At 39.3% G+C, this 24,616-nt stretch overlaps 1 protein-coding gene and 1 pseudogene across 2 annotated transcripts in view; one reads left to right on the top strand and one right to left on the bottom strand.

Moving 5' to 3' along the window:
* ARMH4 (armadillo like helical domain containing 4) overlaps positions 1-24,616 on the bottom strand; it is a 158,984-nt gene that overhangs the window by 101,017 nt on the left and 33,351 nt on the right. The window lies entirely within an intron of this gene.
* On the top strand, positions 2,626-3,281 carry LOC112425184 (polycomb group RING finger protein 3 pseudogene; annotated as a pseudogene).

Here is a 24,616-nt window from a genome sequence, read left to right as displayed (position 1 = left end):
AAAATAATGAATTCTCTTGTTTAATTTAGGTCAACATCTACAGGAAGAGCATTCCCAGTGGAGGAAATAGCGAAGGACCTAATCCTTAGGCAGCTGTGGCCTTGCTGTGTTCAAAGAATGGCAAAGAAGCCTGGGCTGGGAGGGTCAGGGCAAATACAGGAAATGAGGTAGGAAGAAGCAGGCAGGGGCCAGATCTGACTTTCTGACTTTTTTTTTTTTTTTTTTTTTTTGAGTGTTTTGTTTATTTCAATAGGTTTTTTGGGAACAGGTAGTACTGACTTATATTTTTAAAGAATGACTCCAGCAACAGGATGGAGAACAGGCTATATCAAAGCAAGAGATGAAGCAAGAAGGCTAATAAGGAGTCCATTTAAAAACCAGGAATAGATTATGGTGCTTTGGACTAGGGTACAAACTGGAAAGAGGAGAGAGCTAGTCAGATCTGGGATGTAATGTCAAGGTAGAACCCTGCTGATAATTACAATGTGAGATGCACAAGGAAGATCCCACATGACTGAAAACGGGATCCAAAAGATAAAGAGTCAAAGCAAGAATTTGTATCTGAGATATGGCAACTGTGTGATGGCCTATGGCATCCAAGGAAATGTTAGAAGTCTAGAGAAGTTTCAAAGCTAGAGATAAAAGTTTGGGAATTGCCAACTTATTAATAATATTCAAAGCCTTGAGACTGGCTGAGATTATCAAGAAGGTGAGTATAGACAGAAAGGGAAATGGTCCAGACCACATTCCTGGGGAAAGCCACCACTTAGAGGGTGACCAGCAGAGGAAGATCCACACGGGAAACAGGAGTAACCACTGGGGTGGGAGAAAATCCAAGAAGTCTGTGGTGCCAGGGAAGGCAAATGAAGAAAGCATCTCCAAGGGTCCGAGTAAGAGACTGACTGTCCCTCTGGCTTGGCATTGGGAGGGCACGGGTGACCTTGACAAAAGTTGTTTCTGAGGAATGACACAGACAAAGGCCAGGTTGGAGTGGTTCAAAAAAAGATTAGAACAGAAGACACAGCAAACAAAAAAATTCTTACCAGAAATTTGGCTAAAAGGAGAACAGAGAAAATAGGGTGCAGCTGGAGAGAGACACAGGGTCAACAGTAGGGTCTTAAAATAGAATATAGAAAATAGAACCTGCTTGTAAGTTAATGTGTCAGATCTCATCGAGAGGGGCAATCAATGAGGCAGGAAAGACAGAAGCAGCTGTGGGAGACTATCCTGGGAGACATGGTATTATACAAGGGCTGCATGCATAGACTCGGAAGCCGCACAAATTTATCATGACTGTGTGATTTTGCACATGTTGCTGAATTTTGCTGTGCCTCAACCTCCTCATCTGTAAAACTGACATTATTCCTACCTCACAAGGCTGTTGTAAGGATTTCATTAGTTAATTTGTAAGGTACTTAAAAATAAGCCTGGCACATAGTGGACAGATTGGCTTCTTCATAATGACTAAAAGAAGACAGGATCCAGTGCACAGGCCTGTTTGGATACATCCTTCCCTGCAACGGTAGGAAAAAGGAAAGGCAGAGAAACAGGCACAGTGCAGGAAGGTTATTCTCAGTCAAATAAAAAAACTGGGCCGGGCGCAGTGGCTCATGCCTGTAATCCCAGCACTTTGGGAGGCCGAGACAGGCGGATCACGAGGTTAGGAGATCGACACCATCCTGGCTAACATGGTGAAACCCCGTCTCTACTAAAAATTTAAAAAAGTAGCCGGGTGAGGTGGCGGCCGCCCGTAGTCCCGGCTACCCTGGAGGCTGAGGCAGGAGAATGGCGTGAACCTGGGAGGCGGAGCTTGCAGTGAGCCAAGATCGCGCCACTGCACTCCAGCCTGGGAGACAGAGTAAGACTCCATCTCAAAAAAAAAAAAAAAAAAAAAAACTGGAAAGGAAAAGAGAAATGTTGGTGGTTTGAGGCGAGAAGAAAAAGTGTGAAATAGTCGTGGGCGAGTAAATTCTCAGAGAAATGGGGCAGGACTGCCAGGCAGCTCTCAAGGCCCACTTCAGATGTGACATCATATATCTAAAGTGAGACCTGTTAAGATGGTTGTGAGTTTTTCTCAAGCCACATTCAGCTGCTTGGGTACAGGCATGGGTGGAGAGGTGAGTAGGCACAGAGATTTCACCAGCAGCAAGTTTTACCAGAAGAGTTCAACTGAGAGCGTGAGGGATAGAGAGAGGGTAAGAAAGGGTATTGATTGTGTGTGAAGGAGTCATTATAAAGGTGGACCAGGGACTCTAATTAAAGAGAAGTTGAAAAGGAGGCTGGATAGAGGAAAAATGATAGAAATTTAGATTATGAGGAAAACTATCAGGAACCATTAAAACTATCTGAGGACTTCCATGTCTTTATTTTAGATTCTTCACAGGTTTTCTCTCGTCCTCTTGGGGCTGGATCCGGAAGGAATGGCACCCCTTCCTTCTCCTGGAGTGCCCCTGCCTGTACCCCCAAGACCAAGACCACAGCTTCACAATGTAGCAGGGACTCCTGGCCATCCCTCAAAAGTGACTGTTTCTGTGCTAGAAAACGGAAAAACACCAAGGGCCAGAAGTGAACCAGAGTGCAGAGTGAGGCAGAACCAGTGAGTCAGAGTGATGATGTGGGGCCTCCATGCCAAGGCAGAAAGAAAAACAAGCAGACAGATATCCAGAGGAAAAGCCAAAGAAGTTGACCAGAAGGATTAAGCTGTGGAACACTAAGGCCCACATCACCTGCCACCTGTGTAGTGGGCACCTCATTGATGCAACCAGGGTGACCAAGTGTCTGCACACATTCTGTAGGGGTTGCCTGGTAAAGTATTTGCAAGAGAACACCACCTGCCCTGCATGTAGGACCATGATGCATCACATCCACTTACTGCAGTACATTGGTGATGACGGCACCATACATGCGACTGTTCACAAATTGGTATCAGGTCTCCAAGCAGCAGAAATGAAAACAGAGAGAGAATTCTGTCACAAATTGGGCATGCAAGTGCCTGGACGGATCAAGGGGGAGACTTGTTCCACAAAACAACACTTAGATTTCCATCAGAATGGTGAAACGAAAGCAGAAGACAGTTCAAACAAAGAGATCAAAACAGAGAAGAAGGAAAAGAACAATGATTTTCACAGAAGCGATGAGCAGGAAAGCAACAGCAGCAAGCTGTGGGGATTGAAAAGGAAATGCATCTGCTGCACAGCCCAAGCAATGGTCTGACAGCTAAAGAAGTTCACTGCCAAAATCTTAACCTTTTGTCCTTCAATGAGGTAACAGTCAATCCGTAAATAGAAACTCTAGCAAGTCATTTCGTAGGTAAAAATGACACTTCTAAAATTCTTTGCATTTTTTCTTTTTATATACAACTTTGTTTGGAGATTTTAACCAGAAAAAAATCTCAATTTGTTTTGCCTGCCCTGCCAGGTAGTATGATAGGAAACAGCAGTGAGGACGTGAAAAGCCCAGAGACCATGGACATGAATAACCCACCATTAATAGAAGAGAAAGTGGTGGAGAGGGTGTGGAGAGGAGGGTAGGTGATGAAATTGTTTTAAAATATGCTAAAGATATTCCTCACAAAGAAGAATTCTGTTCTTTAATTTCACAAATGGATGGGTATGTAGGTGGGTTGAAGGAGGGATGGGTGAATGAATGGGAGAGAGAGAGACAGAGAGAAATGCTTCCAAGTTGTGGTAAATGCTGAGAATAAAATGAAACCTGGTGGCGTGCTGCGCTGGGTGGTGGAAGAGCGGCATGAGCACATGAGCTCAAAATCACTGGGAGCTCACCTCAAGGTGGTGATGTTTTGTGTGAAGATGTAAATTCTCAGTGGGAGACCAGCTCTGCACAGGTAAGAGAAGGCACTGGAGGGCCTTAGGTAGGGATACATGGTTTGGGGTAGGGTTTTAAAATATCCCTCAGGCTGTGTGGAAAATGGGTTATGGGGTAGAGAAAGGAAAGCAAGAGAGGTTGATGGCAGGAGTCCCAGGAAAGAAGAACCACGGTGGTGCAGTGAAGGTGGAAAAGTGGACAGACTTGAGATGTGTTTTGGAGATAGCAGTGGGTGGAACGGTGGCCCCAAAGAGATAAACCCACATCTGGGCCCCTAGAACCTGCAAATGTGACCTCGTTTGGTAAAAGAATCTTTGCAAGTACAAGTAAGTTAAAGATTTGGGGATGAAATAGTCTTGGATTATCTTGGTGGACCTTAAGTACAATGACAAAAAGTCCTTATAAGAGTAAGGCGGAGGTCAGGCACTGTGGCTCACACCTGTAATCCCAGCACTTTGGGAGGCCAAGGCAGGTGGATCACCTGAGGTCAGGAGCTCAAGACCAGACTGACCAATGTGGAGAAACCTTGTCTCTACTAAAAATACAAAATTAGCTAGGCGTGGTGATGCATGCCTGCAATCCCAGCTACACGGGAGGCTGATACAGGAGAATTGCTTAAACCTGGGAGGTGCAGGTTGCAGTGAGCCGAGATCGCACCATTACACTCCAGCCTGGGCAACAAGATCAAAACTCCACCTCAAAAAAAAAGTAAGGCAGAGAAAGACTTGAGATACAGACACAGAGACAAAGAGAAAGTTATGTGGAGAGGGAGGCAGACACTGGAGTGATACAGCCACAAGCTGAGGAATACTTGAGCCACTAGAAGCTGGAAGAGGCAGGAAGGATCCTCTCTGCTATGGTCTGCATGCATCCTCCAAAATTCAAGTTTGTAAATTAATAGATTGGTGCCCTTATAAAAAGGGCTATGGGAGTGGGCTCATGCTCTTCTGCTCTTCCACCACATGAGGATGCAGCAAGAAGACCCCTGCCAGATGCCGGCACCTTGGTCTTGGACTTATCCTCCAGATCTATGAGGAAATAAATTTCTATTATTCATAAAACCAAGCCCCCGTCCCTCTCCCTGCCAAAAAAAAAAAAAAACCCTATTTAAAGACTTTGTGGCCCTTCCTCCTATAGACAGCAACTGTCTAAAAAGATCACTTTTTTTTTTTTTTTTTTTTTGAGATGGAGTCTTGCTCTGTCACCCAACCTGGAGTGCAGTAATGTGCACACGGCTCACTACAGCCTCAGCCTCCTGGGTTCAAGTGATCCTCCCAAAGTGCTGGATTACAGCTGTGAGCCACTGTGTCTGACCCCATTTATTTATTTTTGAAGCATTATAAAATTAATGTTAGTGTCCTTTGCTCCCCACAAACCTAAGAGGTTTGTATTGATAAAACAATTGTAACTATACAATCCTGATCTCCCAGGATCACTGTTCTCTGACCACTACCATCCACCAAAGACAACTTCTACTTGGTCCCCAACACCTTCAGCCAATCTCTTCTCTTTAAAGTATAGAATTATAAAAAATGAAAGGAACCTCAAAAGTCACTTTACTCCAACCTATTATCTATCCCAAAGAGAGGGTTGCAGGTAAGCAAGCCTAGCCCAACAAGAAGGCTGGTACCTTTATAATGTGACTTGGAGGATGCTGCTAGGGTCAACATGTCTCATAAACTCTCCCACACTCACTCACGTTGGCAGAGACTTCCTTCTCCTTCTCTCTGCCCTGAAATGTCCAACATGAGATGCCTTCCTCTGTGTCAGACAATAAAACCGAGGAGTACTCTCTCTAGAAACTTCTTATTGAGTAGTATACAATTTATATTATGGGAAAGTAAGGAAGGTCTCTGATCTACATGCGGGATACAACAGGAAAGCTTTCTCCTTGTACTACCAGCTTCACCCTTCAGCACAAAGCAACTTATAAGATTTACTATTTGTCCTTTTAACATTTACAAAATCATAGAGCTAGCCTGAGAAGACAGCTATAGAAAAAGAAAGTTTTGGTAACTGCGTGGAGAAGATAGAAGGAAGTCAACCTTATTAGAATGAGGTTTCTCTTTTAGTCTACCTTATTCTCTCATAATCTTTTTCTGCCAGAAAATGTTCTTTTTAGGAGCCTACAATTATTTTATAGCCATTAAACATCTTCAGTTATATGTCACCTGTACCCTGCTTCAATTACCAATAGAACCTGACTACTATTACAGATCAGTAACAAAAAGGTATTATCACCCTTCTTCAAATTAGCAAACTAATATATGTTATAGTAACTTGAACCAGAAAGGTAGAAAACTATCCAATAAAGGAAAGATGGTCTTGTCCCCTGTTGTATCACCAGTGACTAGTAAGTACTTGGCAATCAATAGCGCTCAATAAGTATTTTCTGAATGAATGAATGAATGAATGAATGAATACATGAAAAAATGCATAAACAATGAGATAGATGCAGTTTTTTAAACCCAGATCTAAGGAATCACAGAGTAACACTTAATAAACAATCAGTAACACATTCCTCTGAATATTCTTGCAACCACAAAGGCAACATAGAAGACCAACAGGTGTAAAACAAACCAGAGTTCATCTTCCATTCATAAAAACTGAAGAGAAAGTCATCTGTATTTCAGCCAGTCTTTCAGTTAGTTACACCCAAGATAAATAATGACATCATGAACATCTCTGAACACAACAAACAATGACATGCCATAAACGTTCAGCAAATAAAACTATGCCAAAAATAACAGGATCCCTGGCCCAAGAACTAAAATTAAAGAACTCAATCAAATAACACTACCAAGTTATATTTAAAGGTTAGAGGGTAATGCCTAAGTTTTGCAATTTTGTTTAAATAAACCCCGAATTTTATTTTCATTCATCTGAACTTCAAATAAGCATGAGGTCAAGGTAAAAGACACATACACACAATTATTCCAAATAGAAATAGCATAGAGAAAGAAAACTGAACCTCTAAAAAGAAACAATTGGGCTAGACATGGTGGCTCACGCCTGTAATCCCAACACTTTGGGAGGCCAAGGCGGGTGGATCACGACGAGTTCAGGAGATTGAGACCATCCTGGCCGACATGGTAAAACTCCATCTCTGTTAAAACTACGAAAATTAGCCAGGCATGGTGGTGCATGCCTGTAGTCCCAGCCACTTGAGAAGCTAAGGCAGGAGAATCACTTGAACCCAGGAGGCGGAGCTTGCAGTGAGCCGAGATCAAGCCACTGCACTCCAGCCTGGGCGACAGAGTAAGACTCCATGTCAAAAAAAAAAAAAAAAAAAAGGAAAAGAAAGAAAGAAAGAAGAAAGAAAGAAAGAATTAATCTTGATTTACTATGCAGAGCAGATATATGTCCTATGTCAATAACCAGTAATAATGCTCAAAGACGTAAAGTTATATTTGTTCTGACAATCTCTAAAAACATTGCAATCCAGGAAAGGAAGGTTCAGAGAGTTCAGCCTGAAAAGTTCCTTCTAGTCAAGTTACCTAGAATTGGAAAGTTCATCCTCGTAACTGACACTTCTTTTTCACAAGTTGCTGTGGCACTGATTATGTCATAACGCCAAACACTAACAGCGACCCTAGCAGCAAAGGGGCAGGAAGAATGGTTTCTAAGTAACCATCTCTCTTCACAGCCAAAATCCTCCCAACAAACTGCACTGTTTCCACTCCCAAACACATAACCCACATTATGAAAAATTCCCTTTTCACTCTTGTTGAACCAGTATCTCCTTAGAAGACATGTTCCACTGAGTCCAGCATGCACAGGCAGGAATGACGGGCTCCTTGCCATGGAGCTGATGGATTTTTCCATAGCATCCTTACCGAGATCAAGTCACTTGGGATTAATCTGTTGCTCCTGCTAGCATGTCCACCATCAAGAATTCCGACACTTAACAATAGCGAAAAACCTGGATGAGATGTCAGCCAAAACCCTAACTTAGGTGTTCAGACAGTAGATGGTTCAGCATGCAAGAGGGACTGGGACATAGTTCAATTTCTGACTGCTGTACTTGAGGTGAACTGAAACAGTTAAGAATAAAACTAAGAAACATTAAACAGAAATGTCAGAGAACAGTGCCACATGGCCAAGAGATGCTTAGTGATATTAAACAGTGCGTCCACAGCTCAAATAGAGAAATGTCCTGTTGCAAGTGGCAGGCAGACAAAATGTGTCTACACGGTACGCTCTCTAAGCCAACTTTATCTGTCTGGCAGATCTCTGACAATCTCTTAACAGCTGTTCAAAGCTCACGACAATACTTTGTACTTACATGGGGCTTTCCTTCCAAGAGACTCAAACGGTTTTTCAGGCTTTATTCTCCAAACTTACATTGTTAGCTAATAGGGAACAAAGTTTATAAGTTTTGTTTTACTTACAGGCTACTTGGTCGGTGAAAAAAAAAACTACCTTGGATGCTCAAATATCACAGCAGAGGCTTAAATGAGCTTGTGCAAACCTAGAACTTTTGCCTCTCCAGATCAGACCTGTTTTCTTTATTCATTGCAAATATTTCTGTCTAGGGTTACCAAAATCGAGAGTTTTCACTTTGTTCAGGACCAGAGTCATAGGTTAACTCTCAACAAAATCAATAAACTATATGGGAGAAATTTTGCCCTATGGCCCTGAGTAATTTGAGTAACCTGACTCTGCTACAAACATGTGTTGTTTAATAGGCAGTTCCCACCAAAGGTGCTCCGTTTCTCTCACTGCATTTTTATCACAGCTTTGACTTTTTTAGGCCTCCAGAAGATACAGAAGCAGCTAGCACTTCCAGGCTGTTACTAAGGCATCAAAGAGAGAAAAAGCCTTGGTTTAGAATGTGTCATCCCAACAATGACGGCAGGAAGAACCAGAGCAGGAACACCTGTTCCCCAACATCTACTGTCTATTCTTGACTTTCAAGGAGAATAGGGTCTCACCTGTATTTTCTGCCTTTTTGGAATAGCAATGATTAGTTTGAATCATCATCTTTTGTCTACTTATTCATGAGTTTTACACGTCAAATTTCTCTTTTAGTGACTTTTTCTTCCCTTTACTAAGTTTAAAATTAAATCTAAGGTAAACAAATTGGAGGCCAGGTGCAGAGGCTCACGGCTGTAATCCCAGCACTTTGGGAGGCCAAGGCAAGTGAATCACGAGGTCAGGAGATCAAGACCATCTTGGCTAACGTGGTGAAAAACTGCCTTTACTAAAATTACAAAATTTAGACGGACGTGGTGGTGCGCACCCTTAGTCCCAGCTACTTGGGAGACTGATGCAGGAGAATCACTTGAACCCGGGAGGCTGAGGTTGCAGTGAGCTGAGATCATGCCACTGCACTCCATCCTGGGCGACAGAGCAAGACTCCGTCTCAAAAAAAGAAAGAAAAAAAAAATTAGCCCATGTGAAAAAGAAGAAGCATGCCATGAAAAGAAACAGGGTAGCTTCACCAGACATGGGCTGAGCACATATTAGTCTTTCTCCCACTTCTATGAAGGGAATGGCTCTGACACATCCCAGTGGTATCTTTCTCAACGAAGAAACATTTGTAGGCATACGTTTTCCTGGGAACTCTTGCGCCAATAATAATCAAAAGCCATTGTTTCTACCTATAAAGTGACTGAAGCCCTAGAAATGACACTGCTTTTATTTCCAGATTTTTTTTTAAACTTGGGCATCAAATTGGGTGCAAAACTTAAAAGCCAGAAAGAAAATATTAAAAGTGTCTTGAGGATGTGCAGCAACTCTCCAGTAGATGGCTCTCCAGGATCATAAGGTTCTAAGGGATACTAGAATTTTCTGAAATAACTACCACAAAATCCGGCTACTCACAATGTTAAGCTGACTTAGAATGTATAGAATTTCATTACATTTCTAAAATGGAAATATTCCTGCCAAGTACTTTTACATTTTTGTCATGTAATATGAGATATATATTAGACTATATACATATACTATATTTATCTTATTAAGCTTCATAGTGAAATGAACCCCAGAGAACTCACTGTTCAATTTAAGAACTAGTATGTTATTAACACTGTTGCACCTATCTGCATATTCCTCTTATCTTAACATCCTTCTTCCCCTTAAAGCCATACGAAGTTACTGAATGCTATATTTAGGGGCTTTCTTTCCATTCAAAATTATGGTTTTAAGTTTCACACATCTTGTTGTACAAAACACTAGTTTATTAATTTTCACTGATATTGGTGTTCATTATGCATGTATGTCACAATTTATTTATCCCCAGGTCAAGGAACATTTCGGGTATTTGGTTATTGCTAATTTTTTTTGCTGTTATGAATAGTGCTGCTTGAACACTCATATATGATCTCTAGCATATTTGTTCAAGGGTTTCACTAGGGTACATTCCTAAAAGTGGAATTGCTAGGTTAAAAGGAATACAAGTGTTCAACATCCTAATGTCTAGACAAATGTCCCTGGCTCCAAATCCTCATCAACCTTTGGCATTGTCAAACATTTAATTTCTTTTCAATCCAGTGTGTATAAAATGATGTCACTCCAGATGTCATTTGCACTTCCTTGATGACTAATGAGGTTGTGTATCCATTCAGTATCTGTGTGAGATGCCTACTCATGTCTTTCGCTCATCTTTCTATTGGGTTGTCTGTCATTTTCCTGCTGATTCTTTTAGAGTTCTTTCTATCCTGGATATCAATCCTTTATCAGTTATATGGATTACAAATATCTTTGCTAATTTTAGAAGCTGTATTTTCACTTTCTTTCTAGCATCCTTTTATAAAAGGTTTTAGTTTTAATATCACTGAATTTATCAGGATTTTTATGGTTAGCAATTTTTCTGTCATATCTAAAACATTTTGTGAGGTCAGAAAAATATTCTACAAGTTTAGTCAATTTAAGTTTTGTCTATTATATCTGTTTTTAAACCACGTGGAACTGATTTTTGTGTAAGATGTGGCTTCCAATTCAATATAATTTTTTCTATATGGACAACCAATTGTCCCAGAACTTTCTGTTTGTTTTGAATGCTTTCCCCATCACTCTGCAGTGCAATTTCCATCACACGTCAAGGACCCTCTATAGCAGTGTGTTTCCATGACTATTCTGCTCCACTGGCCACGTTGACTATTCCTGTCCATGTCCCCACTGTCCAAATATGTAATGATATAGTAAGAGCTTTATAAGTCTTAATATCTGTTGGGGTATTTACAGACACCTTCCTTCAATTTATTTTTCTTTAGGAGTACACTGGCTATTTCTTGGCCTTTTGCTCTTCCATATAAATGTTATCAAAAGTTTACTAAGTTGTTCTGAATTAATGCAATGTAAAAATAAAATAATGAAATCTTACTGTTATTACTTCATTCTATTTTATTTGGGTTTCTTCTACTTTGTTTTTATAGCTGTATTAGTCCATTCTCACACTGCTATGAAGATACTACCTGAGACTGGGTAATGCATAAACAAGGGAGATTTAATTGACTCACAGTACTGCATGGCTGGAGAGGCCTCAGGAAACTTACAGTGGTGGTGGAAGGGGAGCAGGCACCTTCTTCACAAGGTGGCAGGAGACACAGCAAGGATGACTGAGTGTGAAGGAGGAACTTGTCAAACACATATAAAACCATCAGATCTCGTGAGAACTCACTATCACAAGAACAGCATGGGAAAACCACTCTCATGATCCAATCACTTCCCACTAAGTCCCCACCTCAACACATGGGGGATTACAATTCAAGATGAGATTTGGGTGGGGACACAGAGCCAAACCATATCAATAGCTTAAGGTGGAAGTTACTTAGCTCATTCATTTTCAGCCTTTCCTCTTTTCTAATAGAAGCTTTTGGGTCTTATTTTTTAAATTGATAATTGTACATATTTATCTTGTCCAACATGATGTTTTGAAGTATATATGTATTGTGGAATGACTAAATCTAACATATGCATTACCTCACAAAGTTATTTTCTGTGGTGAGACACTTAACATCCACTTTCAGCATTTATTAAGAATATATTGCCATTAACTATAGTCACCATGTTATATAGTAACAGAAACTTTTTTATTTTTTAAAGTGAACAAACTCACTGAGGAAGCTTTCTAAAGGTTAAAAATGTCCCATTATATAAACCTTCATCTTCACCCCACAAGTCTGATATATTTTCTCTGAGTCAGTTCCAAATATTTTGATTTTCTATTATAATTTCTTCTTTGATCCACGAGTTATTTAGAAGTGGCTTTTTTTCATTTTCAAAAGTATGGGGCAATTTGCTTTTTTCATTATTAATATCTAACCTAATTACACAATCATCAGAGAATATAGCCTGCATGATACCAATTCCTTAAAATTTGTTGAGATTTTTATTTTTATTTATTTTTTATTTATTTTTGAGATAGAGCCCTCTCTGTCACCTAGGCTGGAGTGCAATGATGCCATCTCAGCTCACTGCAACCTCCACCTCCTGGGTTCAAGTGATTCTCCTGCCTCAGCCTCTCAAGTAGTTGGAATTACAGGTGCACACCCACCACGCTCAGCTCATTTTTTGTATTACAGGTGCACACTGCCATGCCCAGCTAATTTTTAGTAGAGACGGGGTTTTACCATGTGGGCCAAGCTGCTCTCGAGCTCCTGACCTCAGATGATCCACCCACCTTGGGTCCCAAAGTGCTGGGATTACAGGCGTGAGCCACTGCGCCCAGTCAGGATTTTTTTAGTGGACTGGTTTATGGCCAATTTTTATAAATATTTCATGGGTGATTGAAGATAACATATTTGCTAACAGTTGGGGACAGTATTTGATATATGTCAAGGAATGCTTTTGTCTCAAATTTTATTTTGTTTGAAGATTTTACCAAATTGAATACAATATATAAGAAGGATAATCTATAATAATATAAAGCTGTTTTAGTATTCAAAAACCAATGAGTATAATTCAATATAGTAACAGCCTAAAAAAGAAAACCATATCATCATCTTAAAAGGTACAGAAACATCAATGCAGAAAAAGCATTTGATAAAAATCCAACATCCACACAATGTCCAAAAACAAACAAACAAAAAAAACAAAATCTAAGCACTCAGCAAACTAAGAAGGGGCAACTTGATTGTGTTAAGTTTGGGCTGTCATAACAAAATGCCAGAAACTAGGTGGCTTAAACAAAAGAAATTTATGTTCTCACAGTTCTGGAGGTTAGAAGTCCAAGATCGAGGCACCAGCCAGGTGGGTTTCTGGTAAGGCCTCTCTTCCTGGCTTACAGATGGCCGCCTTTTTGCTATGTCCTTACATGGCATTTCCTCTCTTGTAGAGACTCTAGTGTCTCTTTTTCTTCTTCTGTCTTGTTTTGTTTTGTTTTGTTTTGTTTTAATTTCATTAGAGATGGTCTCACTCTGTCACCCAGGCTGAAGTGCAGTCACACAATCACACAATCAGTTCACTGCAGTCTTGAACTCCTGGGCTCAAGCGATCCTCCTATCTCAGCCTCCCAAGTAGCTAGGACTACATGTGCATGTCACTATCCCAGCTAATTTATTTCATTTTTTGTAGGGATTAGGGTCTCTATTGTGACCAGGCTGGTCTCAAACTCCTGGTCTCAAGCAATCCTTCTGCCTTCGCCCCCTTAAAGTTCTGGAATTAAAGGCATGAGCTACCCCTCCCAGCCCACTTTCTCTTTTTATGAGGACACCAGTCCTATTGGATTTGGTCCCACTCTTATGACCTCATATAACTTAACTACCCCGTTACAGACCCTATCTCCAAATACAATCACATTGGTGATTAAGTCTTCAACACATAAATTTTTTCTACGGACACAATTTAGTCTATAACACTGATAAAATGTGTCAACAAGAAACCTCCGGCTAACATCATAATTAGCCCACTTGTATTTATTGTCATTATTGATGTATTTGTGTTTGTTACTGTATTTTTTCCGCTTTTTCTGTGCTTAATTTTTCCTTTTTTTTTTTTTTTTTTTTGGCTTTTTTTTCTTACTCTGTTTTCCCCCACTACTGGTTTATAAATTATACATTCCACTGCCTACTGCATTTTTTCAGTTGTTACTCTTAAATTTTACCATGCTTATTTAACTAACCAAAGACTGAAGTTAATCACTATTTTATCACTCAATAAAAAGGGCTTTAGAGCCCTTTAATCCTGACTATATCTTCCCAATTTAAGTACTGGCATCCACTATTTTAGCTCTGTCTTCTCTTCTTACTCCATAAATTAGAAATTATATTCTATACAGAGTGCTTATGATTTATGTACATATTTGTCAATCTATTTGCTCACTATTTCTTCTTGCATCTCAGTCCTCCTTCTAGAATTATCTTTCTTCTTCCTTAAATGCAATGCCTTCATAAGTTCCTTTTCTAAAATCTGTTGCCAGTATTTTTGCCTTTGTTCTTTTAAAGTAGAGGCAGATCTTTCTAGGTTATTCGTTAATTTCTCTTATCTCATTAAAGAGATTCTCCTGTTTTCTGGTTTCCATTTCCACCACTGCTGCTAAGTCTGCTCTCAGTCTACATTTTGTTCCTTTGTAGGTAATCTGCCTTTTTTCTCTGGCTTTTTTCCTTTAAATCTGGATCTTCAGATTCCTCTCTTTGTCTTCATTATTCTTTCATTTCATTACAATATATCTTGTTGAGCATTTTTAACTTTTTTTATTGATGTAGAAGATACAAACAAAAAGTTGACAAACCATAAGTGTACAACTTAATAAACTATTACATTGTGAACCTGCATATTCACCACCCAGATTCATTTTTTAAAAAGCAACATTCTATTGTACCAGAAGCCCCCTTCATACCACCATTATTACCCCAAATGTAAGCACTATTCTGACTTCTAACACCATGCATTAGGTTTGCTGGCTTTTGAAATTTCTATAAATGGAATTATATTGTATGCATTTCTTAGTATCTGATCAACCCCCATATTGCTGCATGTGGCAATCATCCATTCATATTTAGCACCATGTAGCTTTCCATTGTATTAACATAGCACAACTTATTTGTCTATTCTACTGGTGATGGTTAGAATTTAGGTTATTTCAAGGTTTTTGCTTTTTCAAATAATCAGTGTTGCTGTTAACACTCCTGTACATCTTTTGGTGTGCTTGTGTTTGCATTTTTGATGGTTTATTTATCTTGTGTGATACATGTTGTGTTTCCTATATCCATGGATTCATGTCTTGTCACAGTTTGGAAAACATTTTCAGCCATTACCACTATGAATCCTATCCCTCTATGAACTCCATATCTCTTTCCTTCTCTCTATTTTCTCCTGCCGGAAATCTGATTAGGTAAGTGAGAAGTTTTCACTCTACCCTCCATAAAGCTCAGCTTTTCTTTCATGTTCTCTCACTTGTCTCTTTGTGCTACACTCTCTATAATGTATTCAAATTGATCTTCCAGTTCATTAATTTTCTCTTTTGGAATATTTAACCTGTCATTGAGGCTTTTTTCCCAAAACATTATATTTATATTTCTAAATGTTCTATTTGCTTATTTTTAAAAATCTGCTGGGTCATTTTTGATAGTGTTTTATTACCTGCTCATTTTTGTGATTTTTTTTATTTCCTTAAAGCTTTTATAAATGGTTATTTCATATCTATGTCTGCATAGTTTTAGTATCTAAGGTCCTGAGTAAAGAGTAAGCCAATCTTACTTGTCTTTGTCTTTTCTGGTGACTCTCAGTCATGGTGGTTCGTTTCCTCGGTAATTTGTTGATGTTTTATTACAACACATTTATTTTATTGCTCACATTGGCTTGGTTCTAATCTGTGGGAAACCTGTGGGACTCCATTGGACATGATTTTTTTCAGACAGAATTTACATTTGCTTCTGTGGGAAGTCAGGGTGTGATACAAACCTGGAACTACTTTATTTTTTTCCCCTTACACAAGCTTAATGTGGAAATGTCAGTCCAGGTTCCTCATCTTACTACTGGCTCAAGTGTAGACACCTAGTACAACAATGATATTACTGTTTGTCCCAGAGCACCCTTACCTCTTCCTTGAAGTTAATTCCTTGGGTTTCAGCCCATATTTGGAATACACCAAGCTAGAAAGTGCAATCCTTGCAGATTTTTCTGACTACTTGTAATCCCATTAATTTATTAAGGCATATGTTTTATCCAAGATCTAGTCATTTTGCTATGTCAAAACTCATTCGTTTTCTGTCAGAATCTGAAATCCAAATAACGTACTTTTCAAAGGCATCCATATTCAAAATCATCCATTTTATCTACATTGTAAATAGGCCCAACGAGCTGAGTAAGAGCTTTTATTTGCTTTTCAAACTCCATTTTTAAATTCTTCAATTTCAAATACTCATAAGAGAATCTGTAATCTGGGTATATTTTAAAATTAGATAAAATCTCAAATGTTATTATTAAATATTACCTTCTAATAGAGAACCGAGAAATAAAGCTGCACACCTACAACCATCTGATCTTCAATAAAGTCAACAATAACAAGCAATGGAGAAAGGACTCCCTATTCAATAAATGATGCTGGGGTAGCTGGCTAGCCAAATGCAGAAGATTGAAACCGGTCCCCTAACTTTCACCGTGTACAAAAATTAACTCAAGATGGATTAAAAACTTAAATGTAAGACATAAAACTATAAAAATTCTAGAAGAAAATCTAGAAAATACCATTCTGGACATTGGCCTTGGCAAAGAATTTATGACTAAACCCTCAAAAGTATTTGCAACAAAAATAGAAATTGACAAGTGGGACCTAATTAAACTTAAGAGCTTTTGCACAGCAAAAGAAACTATCAAGGGGGTAAACAGACAACCAATAGAATGGGAGAAAATATTCACAAACTATCCATTCAACAAATGTTTAATATCCAGAATCTATGAGAAATTTAAACAATTCAACAAGCAAAAAACAAACAACCCCATTAAAAATGCGCAAAGGACGAGAACAAACACTTCTCAAAAGAAGACTTATGAAGAAATGCTCAACATCACTAATCATTAGAGCAATGCAAATCAAAACCACAATGAGATGCCAACTCACACCAGTCAGAATGGTTATTAGAAGTCAAAACATAACAGATGCTGGTGAGGTTATGGAGAAAAGGGAATGTTTGTACACTGTGGAAGGGAATGCAAATTAATTCAGCCCCTGTGGAAAGCAGTTTGGAGATTTCTCAAAGAACTTAAAACAGAACTACCATTTGATTCAGCAATCCCATTTCTGGGTATACATCTAAAAGAAAACAAATAATTCTACCAAAAAAACATGCACTTATATGTCCATAGCGGCACTATTCAAAATAGCAAAGGCATGTAATCAACCAAGACGCCCAACAATGGTAGACTAACGAAAATGTGATACATATACACCATGGAATACTATGCAGCCATAAAAAATCATTTCCTATGCCACAATATGGATGTACCTAGAGGCCATCAAACTAAGTAAATTAAGACAGGAACAGAAAACCAAGTATCACATGTTCTCACTTATAAGTGGGAGCTAACATTGAGTAAATATGAACTCAAAGAATGGAACAACAGACACTGGGGCCTACTTGAGGGTGGAGGGTGGAAGGAGGAAGAGGAGTGAAAAACAAACTATCGAGTACTATGCTCATTACCTGAGTGATGGGATCATTCGTATACCAAACCCCAGTGACACACAATTTACCCATATAACAAACCTGTACATGTACCCCCAAACCTAAAAGTTGAAAGAAAAAAATAGACATTACCTTAAACATGTCTGTTAATTTATTCAGTTATCTCCTTGGTAAATGCCTCATCACCATGACTTTTTAAACTACATTATTAATCTATACAAATTTCTTGAAAATTTTTACTAAATTTCAAATTTTCTATTCACTGTGTAATCGTAAATATATAATTTAAAATTTCCTCCATTGTAGCCTTAACAATATTCAAAAGGTACATTCATGAGAAAATAAAAAGGCTCGAGACAAGATAGTCCACTTCAAACACCAGTGGCATAATGTTTTGGATTCAATTTCCATTTCAGACAGCTGTTTAAATATTTTCTTGACTGGGGTGAAGGAGCTCACACTTGTAATTTCAACACTTTGGGAGGCCAAGGCAGGCAGACTTCTTAAGCCCAGGAGTTTGAGACGAGCCTGGGCAGCATGGTGAAACCCTGTCTCTACAAAAAATACAAAAATTGGCTGGGTGGGGTGCTGTATATCTCTAGTCCCAGATACTCAGGTGGCTGAAGTGGGAGGATTGTCTGAGCCTGGGAGGCCAAGGTTGCAGTGAGCTGTGATTGCGCAACGGTACTTCAGCCTAAATAACAGAGCGAGACCCTGTCTCAACAATCAACAAACAAATAAATAATTAAATAATTTTCTTATTTCATTTAATATTACTTTTTCTAAATTTGAGGATTCTGCTCTTGATAATAGCATTGCCTATATCTGGTTAACAAGCTGAAGATACCAGTTAACTTAAGTACCTTCGCATTTACTGCTCTCAACAATGCCTTTTCAGCCATGAGCCCATATAATTGGTATGTTATCCATTATCTTCTATAAATCCTGCCCCATAGTTATACTGGTAGAGCCCTATAACAATAATTACAAGTCCTAGAGTTCGATACTTGCTCCTTTATTTTAGAGACAGGGTTTCGCTCTGTCATCCAGGCTGGAGTACAGTAACACAACCATAGCTCGCTGCAGTCTTGAACTCCCAGGCTCAAGAGACCCTCCTGCCTCCGCTTCTCGAGTAGCTGAGATTACAGGCATGAGCCACTGTGCCTGGCTTAACATCTGCTCATTAAATAACCCGCTTTTGATTCAGATGACAGCTTCATATATTTCCCTCTAGAAAATGAGACTACAGAAATCTTATTCTATTTCTCAAGTATGCTATAAAGAGAAACACAAAGCTATACTAATATTATATCTATAAATTCTGAGCCATCTGGAATAATATCTTTCTCTTCAGCAATTTAGTCATCTTAAAGGACTACTTGCTTTAAGCAAACATATACAAAACTTGCATATAAAAATCCACATACACTCAAAATATAAATTCTAGGTTGGTTAGGTTATTGACTACACCAAAATATGTATGAAAGTAGATTTCCCCTTCAAAATGTAAAACATGACTCAACCTATCTAAAATGAGGCTTACATAATAATTTGTGGAAATATGCATTTGTCTTATCATATTTGCATGCATTTAGCTCCTTGAAGGCAGAGATTTTACCTTAATCCATCTTTATGCCTCACTTCCCAGGATCAAGCATCGTGCCTCACACAGAATAAGCACTCAGTATATGTTGATTGAATGGAAATAAACTGAACAACACTTTATCTTCCTCTTCAAAATAAATATTTAAATACCTTTATAGAACTCCAATCCAATTTTCATTAAGTTATGTCACGTATATGTTTCAAATGAGCATAACTTTTTTTTTTTTAAGAGACTCGGTCTCACCCTATCACCCAAGCTGGAGTGCAGTGGTGTGATCACAGTTCACTTCAGCCTCGAACTCCTGGACTCAAACAATCCTCCTACCTCAGCCTCTTGAACAGCTAGGACTATAGGTACATGCCACCACACCCAGCTAATTAAAAAAAAAATTATACAGGTGGAGTCTCACTATGTTGCCCAGACTAGTGTCAAACTCCTGGCCTCAAGCGATCCTCCTGCCTCGGCCTCCCAAAGTGCTGGGAGAAAGCTTTTTTCTACTCACTTATTCTACTCATCAGTGTGGGCTGGGTGGTCCAGAAGGCTTCATAGAGGAGAAAAGGTTTGAGCTGAATTGTTTCTGTTTCTTTCCTGGCCTCTTAACTTCATAGCTCCCCGGTTATGGAGCAGAGAAGCTCTGAGTATTATTTGCCAGAGAATGTGACAGAATGATCTTTTAATCATATGGGTATATTTCTTGTGTGGTGAGAACAGTGCTATACTGCCTGGAAATGAATCATACCTTTAACTGGGATGGAATTTTATCTGAAGAGTGGCATGTACATGGTATTAATCATGACAATTGTAGGACTGTCATTGCCTAGGAATTAAACGTGTGTCCTTCAACCTGTAAACAGAACAGACAATCTGTATGCAGGGGGTAGGGCTCACTACTACTTGGTGGTGAGCCCTAGGAGAAATTTATATCTTGGTCTTGGCTCTTCTATGTGGGGGCAGGGGTGGGGAGTAGAAAATGAGAAGTTTACCCTTTACATAGGGAAAAAAAAAATAGGCAAGCACTGAGATGCCAGAAAGTCTGGCAAAGTGCTTGAAATATTGTTCCAGTGCTTTGGGAATAGAATATAAAACACTCAGACAGAGCACGGAATGGGTCAGGGCCCATAAGCCCTAGAAACTCATTAGCGAAGATCAGATAGAAATTTGTACCTGGCGAATCTAATTCATTTTCTGTTTCTTTCACTTTCTCAGTTTATTTGCTTTGTGTTCCCTTAGGTTTGAGCCAGGTCTTTAAAAAATTTCTACTAATTTCAGTTGAAACAAGTGAAAGGATGTATATCTCTTCCTGAGCCAGAGTTTTAATAGAAAACAGGATTCCTCAAAGAGCATGTGAAGCAGACACCTCGAAAAAATCCAGAGGGAGCAGCCAGGCTCCTGCCCACCTGAAGAATCTCCTTCTCCTGCTAAAACGTGGCAGATTCTTTATGCTGTTTTAATAGAAGAAGAAATTTCTGTAGCCTATTGTGTCTGGAGATAAGCAATGTAGAAGGAGGCAGAACGGCTGGAGAAGAAAAGACCCTGGTAAATGAGGGCAAAATCAATGTAAATCTTTCAGGAACAATCTAATGCTTCCAAGTGTGATAGTTTTTAAATCTTGTAAGGCCATTTAAATTGGTGTATTACATTTTTCTTCTAATCTTTTCCCTCAGGGGTATACATTCATTTAAATGTTAAGAGGTAGTCCAATGGCAAAACTTCATGGCTATGAATACAGCTTGATAAAGCGCAGTCGATGCCATCCACACATTATTCTATACATTTTTAAGGTTTGTAATGGTTTGTCCTCCAATGCAATAAAATTCTCATGTTTACACCAATCAAAGAATACTTACATATGTCTATCCTCATACTGAAACATCATGCCTTTGAAAATGCCTTAATTTTCTGCAAACATCTAAAATATCTTTGAAATTTCTACCACTCACATCTAGTTCCAAGCTACGGGTCTGCCTCAGCATATGCACAAAAGCCACCACACATGGAAAGCCCTGCTTGGACCACTGCCCACAGGGATTCTCAACCCTGGAGTCTGTGCCCAGATTAAACAGTCAGAACAAATCCTTTTGCCAGGAATCTGAACATCACCCTCAAAAGAGACACGTATCTCTTTCTATAGAAATACCTAGTTTACTGTAAACTAGATATTTATTAGCCTGAGGCTGAGCACCTGATTGCCTCTTCTTCATGGAAAAGCAGCTGCTCCAGTTGTTAAAAGCTATTCTTAAGAAATAATTCGGCCGGGCGCGGTGGCTCAAGCCTGTAATCCCAGCACTTTGGGAGGCCGAGACGGGCGGATCACAAGGTCAGGAGATCGAGACCATCCTGGCTAACACGGTGAAACCCCATCTCTACTAAAAAATACAAAAAAAAAAAAAAAAAAAGAAATAATTCATCTAACCAGTGAGCTATGACTTGGTTGACTGCATGGCTATAAAATAATTTATTGCTAGTGTGGTGTATATGGTATCTATTCACCACTCTTTAGAATTTTTTCCATATTGTTAGGTTTGTTCCCACTCATTTTTCTACAATTGTCAATAAAATTATACAGTCATATATCACTTAACAATGGGGATACATTCTGAGAAATGTGTCATTAGGTGATTTCATCATGATGCAAACATCATAGAGTGTACATACACAAATCTAGAAAGTGTAGCCCACTACACACGTAGGCTATAAGGTATAGCCTATTGCTCCTAGGCTCCAAACCTGTAGAGCATGTTACTGTACTGAATACTGTAAGCAACTGTAACACAATGGTATTTGTGTATCTAAACATAGAAAAGGTACAGTAAAAGTACAATATAATCATATGGGACCACTGTCATATATGAGGTGTGTTGTTGACCAAAACTTCATCATACAGCACATTACTGTACATATATACACAAATCTATAACACAAACACTCCCCCACACCACACACACACACACACACACAGACACACAGGGATATACACCAATCCAGCATTTTTCTAGGATGGAACTAAAGTCTCTCCTGACTCAGAGTCCTTTTTCTCTCCTGACTCTTAGAGTCCTCTTTTGGTGGTCCTTTCTGCCTTCTGTCAATGAACAGAGTCAAACTCTGTAAAATATTTGAAGACATATATTCTAAGCCAAACATGAGTAACCACGGCCCATGACACATCCCTCAGGAGGTCCTGAGAACATGTGCCCAAGGTGGTCAGGAAGACCTGGAATTGATAGAAAGGGAATGTTCACGTTAAGATAAAGTTGTGGAGACCAAAGTTCTTTTGAAGTCTTATAGTGGCTGCCCTTAGAAACAATAGGTGACAAATGTTTCCTATTCAGATTTTAGTTAATCTCTTTAGGATTGGGAGGGTCTGGAAGAAAAAGATCTAGCTCTGTTAATGGAGATTCTTTACAGAAGCACATTTTCCCCCACAAAGGACAGCTTTGCAGGGCCGTTTCAAGATATGGCAAAGAAACACGTTTTGGGGTAAAATATCTTTGTTTTCTTCCTTGTCTTCCTTGTCCTTCCTCTGTTATGCCAGAGTCAGGTTGGAAAGTAAGTCAAGATATATAGGATTAAATAAAACCCATCTGATGAGAATTTATGATTTGTAGGCCAAGACTATTCCTTAGATAGGAATTTGGGCAAGATTAAAAAATCAGAGTTTAGTCCTCACTTCTATGTTGCATTTCTGTTTTGTATGTATCTGTCTTACCTCTTCTGCTAGCACTTGCGCTCCCTTAAGAGCAAGATCCACCCACAATTATTCTTGGTATCATCTGAATAGCCAAATAAATACTTGTTAAATGCACACATAAATGAAAGAATAAATAAAACCACTGAATATGTACAAAGCTAAATCCTTTATCATCATGAGCCATTCTGTATAATTTTATGACTGCCTAAGGTAAACTTACTAAGCAGTGCTGGACTGGCAAAAAAAGGCACACATGCACACACACATACACACACACAAAACAGATGAGGGGAACCAACTCTACAAAGTTTACTTAATTGCAATTATACTAATAAATGAATTCCCTGTGGCAAGCAAGCATACCAGAAAAATGAGAGTAAATGTCAGGTATCTTTCTTCAACAGCAGAATTTGTGAACACAGCTTTATGGCAATACCTCACAATATTGATTTTAAATATTTTTGAAATACCACGGGCTATGTGAGCATTATTCGCAAACATGATGCCCATTCTGAGTGCTAAGTAATGGATGTACTAACCCACAGAGCATGCAGGTACTTAGGAATAGAGCTCTGTCATAAATGCCAAAGAAAGCACAATGATTTCAGGACAAGACAACAAAATGACTTACCAGAAGAGGCAACTGATAACTGAAATCACCAGCAATTCTGTGTTTCATAATCTGTCATGTAAGACACTTAAAATGACACAAAAATAAAAACAAGAAAAGGAAACCTCATCCTTCCCCAACATATTTGGCAATAAGTATTAGATGTTTCATGTGATCATGTTAATAGTTATAAAATTATTTTTTATTTAATTCCCATTCAACAGAACAGGCATCTGGGGGAGAAAGAGCCAGCACTGAGTTCACCATTAAAATCAAATGAAGGGCATATTCCATGGAATACTCTTTTCCATGTCATCTCCACTGTGTATCAGTTAAGTGGCTCTGTCATTGAGGCAAAATTAAAGCAGAATCCAAAGCATTTCCAAGAACAAAAGCCAATACTCGTGCCCATTCTTAACACAGACTGAACATTCATAATCTCGCACTACAGAATCACAAGTAGCAGGAGACAGTTCAAACCTATCACACTCTTCTTGATCTTTAACATCATATACCACACAGCAGCAACCAAAGGAAAAACCAAACTTGGTTTTATAAATGTGGCCTCCTGACGGGATTTTGAATACTCTTTATCATTCATCCATTCTAGCTGCCTTCTAAGTTGAGAATTGAGAATTTTCCCATGAGAATTGAGAAATAATAAGAAAAGAGTCTGAAAATGAGTAATTATGAGGAGGGCAAAACAATTGATTTTGTGAATTAAAGTGCAGGTAAAAAGCAGACGCTTCTCCCATAAAAGTTACATGAGCTCTTAAGTATCCTTAGTGGATCTTTAAAGAAAAATATCTTGGGCTACCCTCTTTGGGTCCCCTCCCTTTGTATGGGAGCTGTCTTCACTCTATTAAATCTTGCAACTGCACTCTTCTGGTCCGTGTTTGTTATGGCTCGAGCTGAGCTTTCGCTCGCCGTCGACCACTGCTGTTTGCTGCCGTTGCAGACCCAACTCTGACTTCCATCCCTCTGGATCCAGCAGGGTGTCCGCTGTGCTCCTGATTCAGCGAGGTGCCCATTGCTGCTCCCGATCGGGCTAAAGGCTTGCCATTGTTCCTGCACGGCTAAGTGCCCAGGTTCGTCCTAATCCAGCTAAACACTAGTTACTGGGTTCCATGGTTCTCTTACATGACCCACGGCTTCTAATAGAGCTATAACACTCACCGCATGGCCCAATATTCCATTCCTTGGAACCCGTGAGGCCAAGAACCCCAGGTCAGAGAACAGGAGGCTTGTCACCATCTTGGAAGCAGCCCGCCACCATCTTGGGAGCTCTGGGAGCAAGGACCCCCTGGTAACATTTT

Source organism: Macaca nemestrina, chromosome 7, assembly GCF_043159975.1.
Source record: "Macaca nemestrina isolate mMacNem1 chromosome 7, mMacNem.hap1, whole genome shotgun sequence".
NCBI classification, from domain to species: Eukaryota; Metazoa; Chordata; class Mammalia; order Primates; family Cercopithecidae; genus Macaca; species Macaca nemestrina.
Note: the sequence above shows the minus strand (reverse complement) of the source record. Positions and strands in the feature narration are given on the sequence as shown.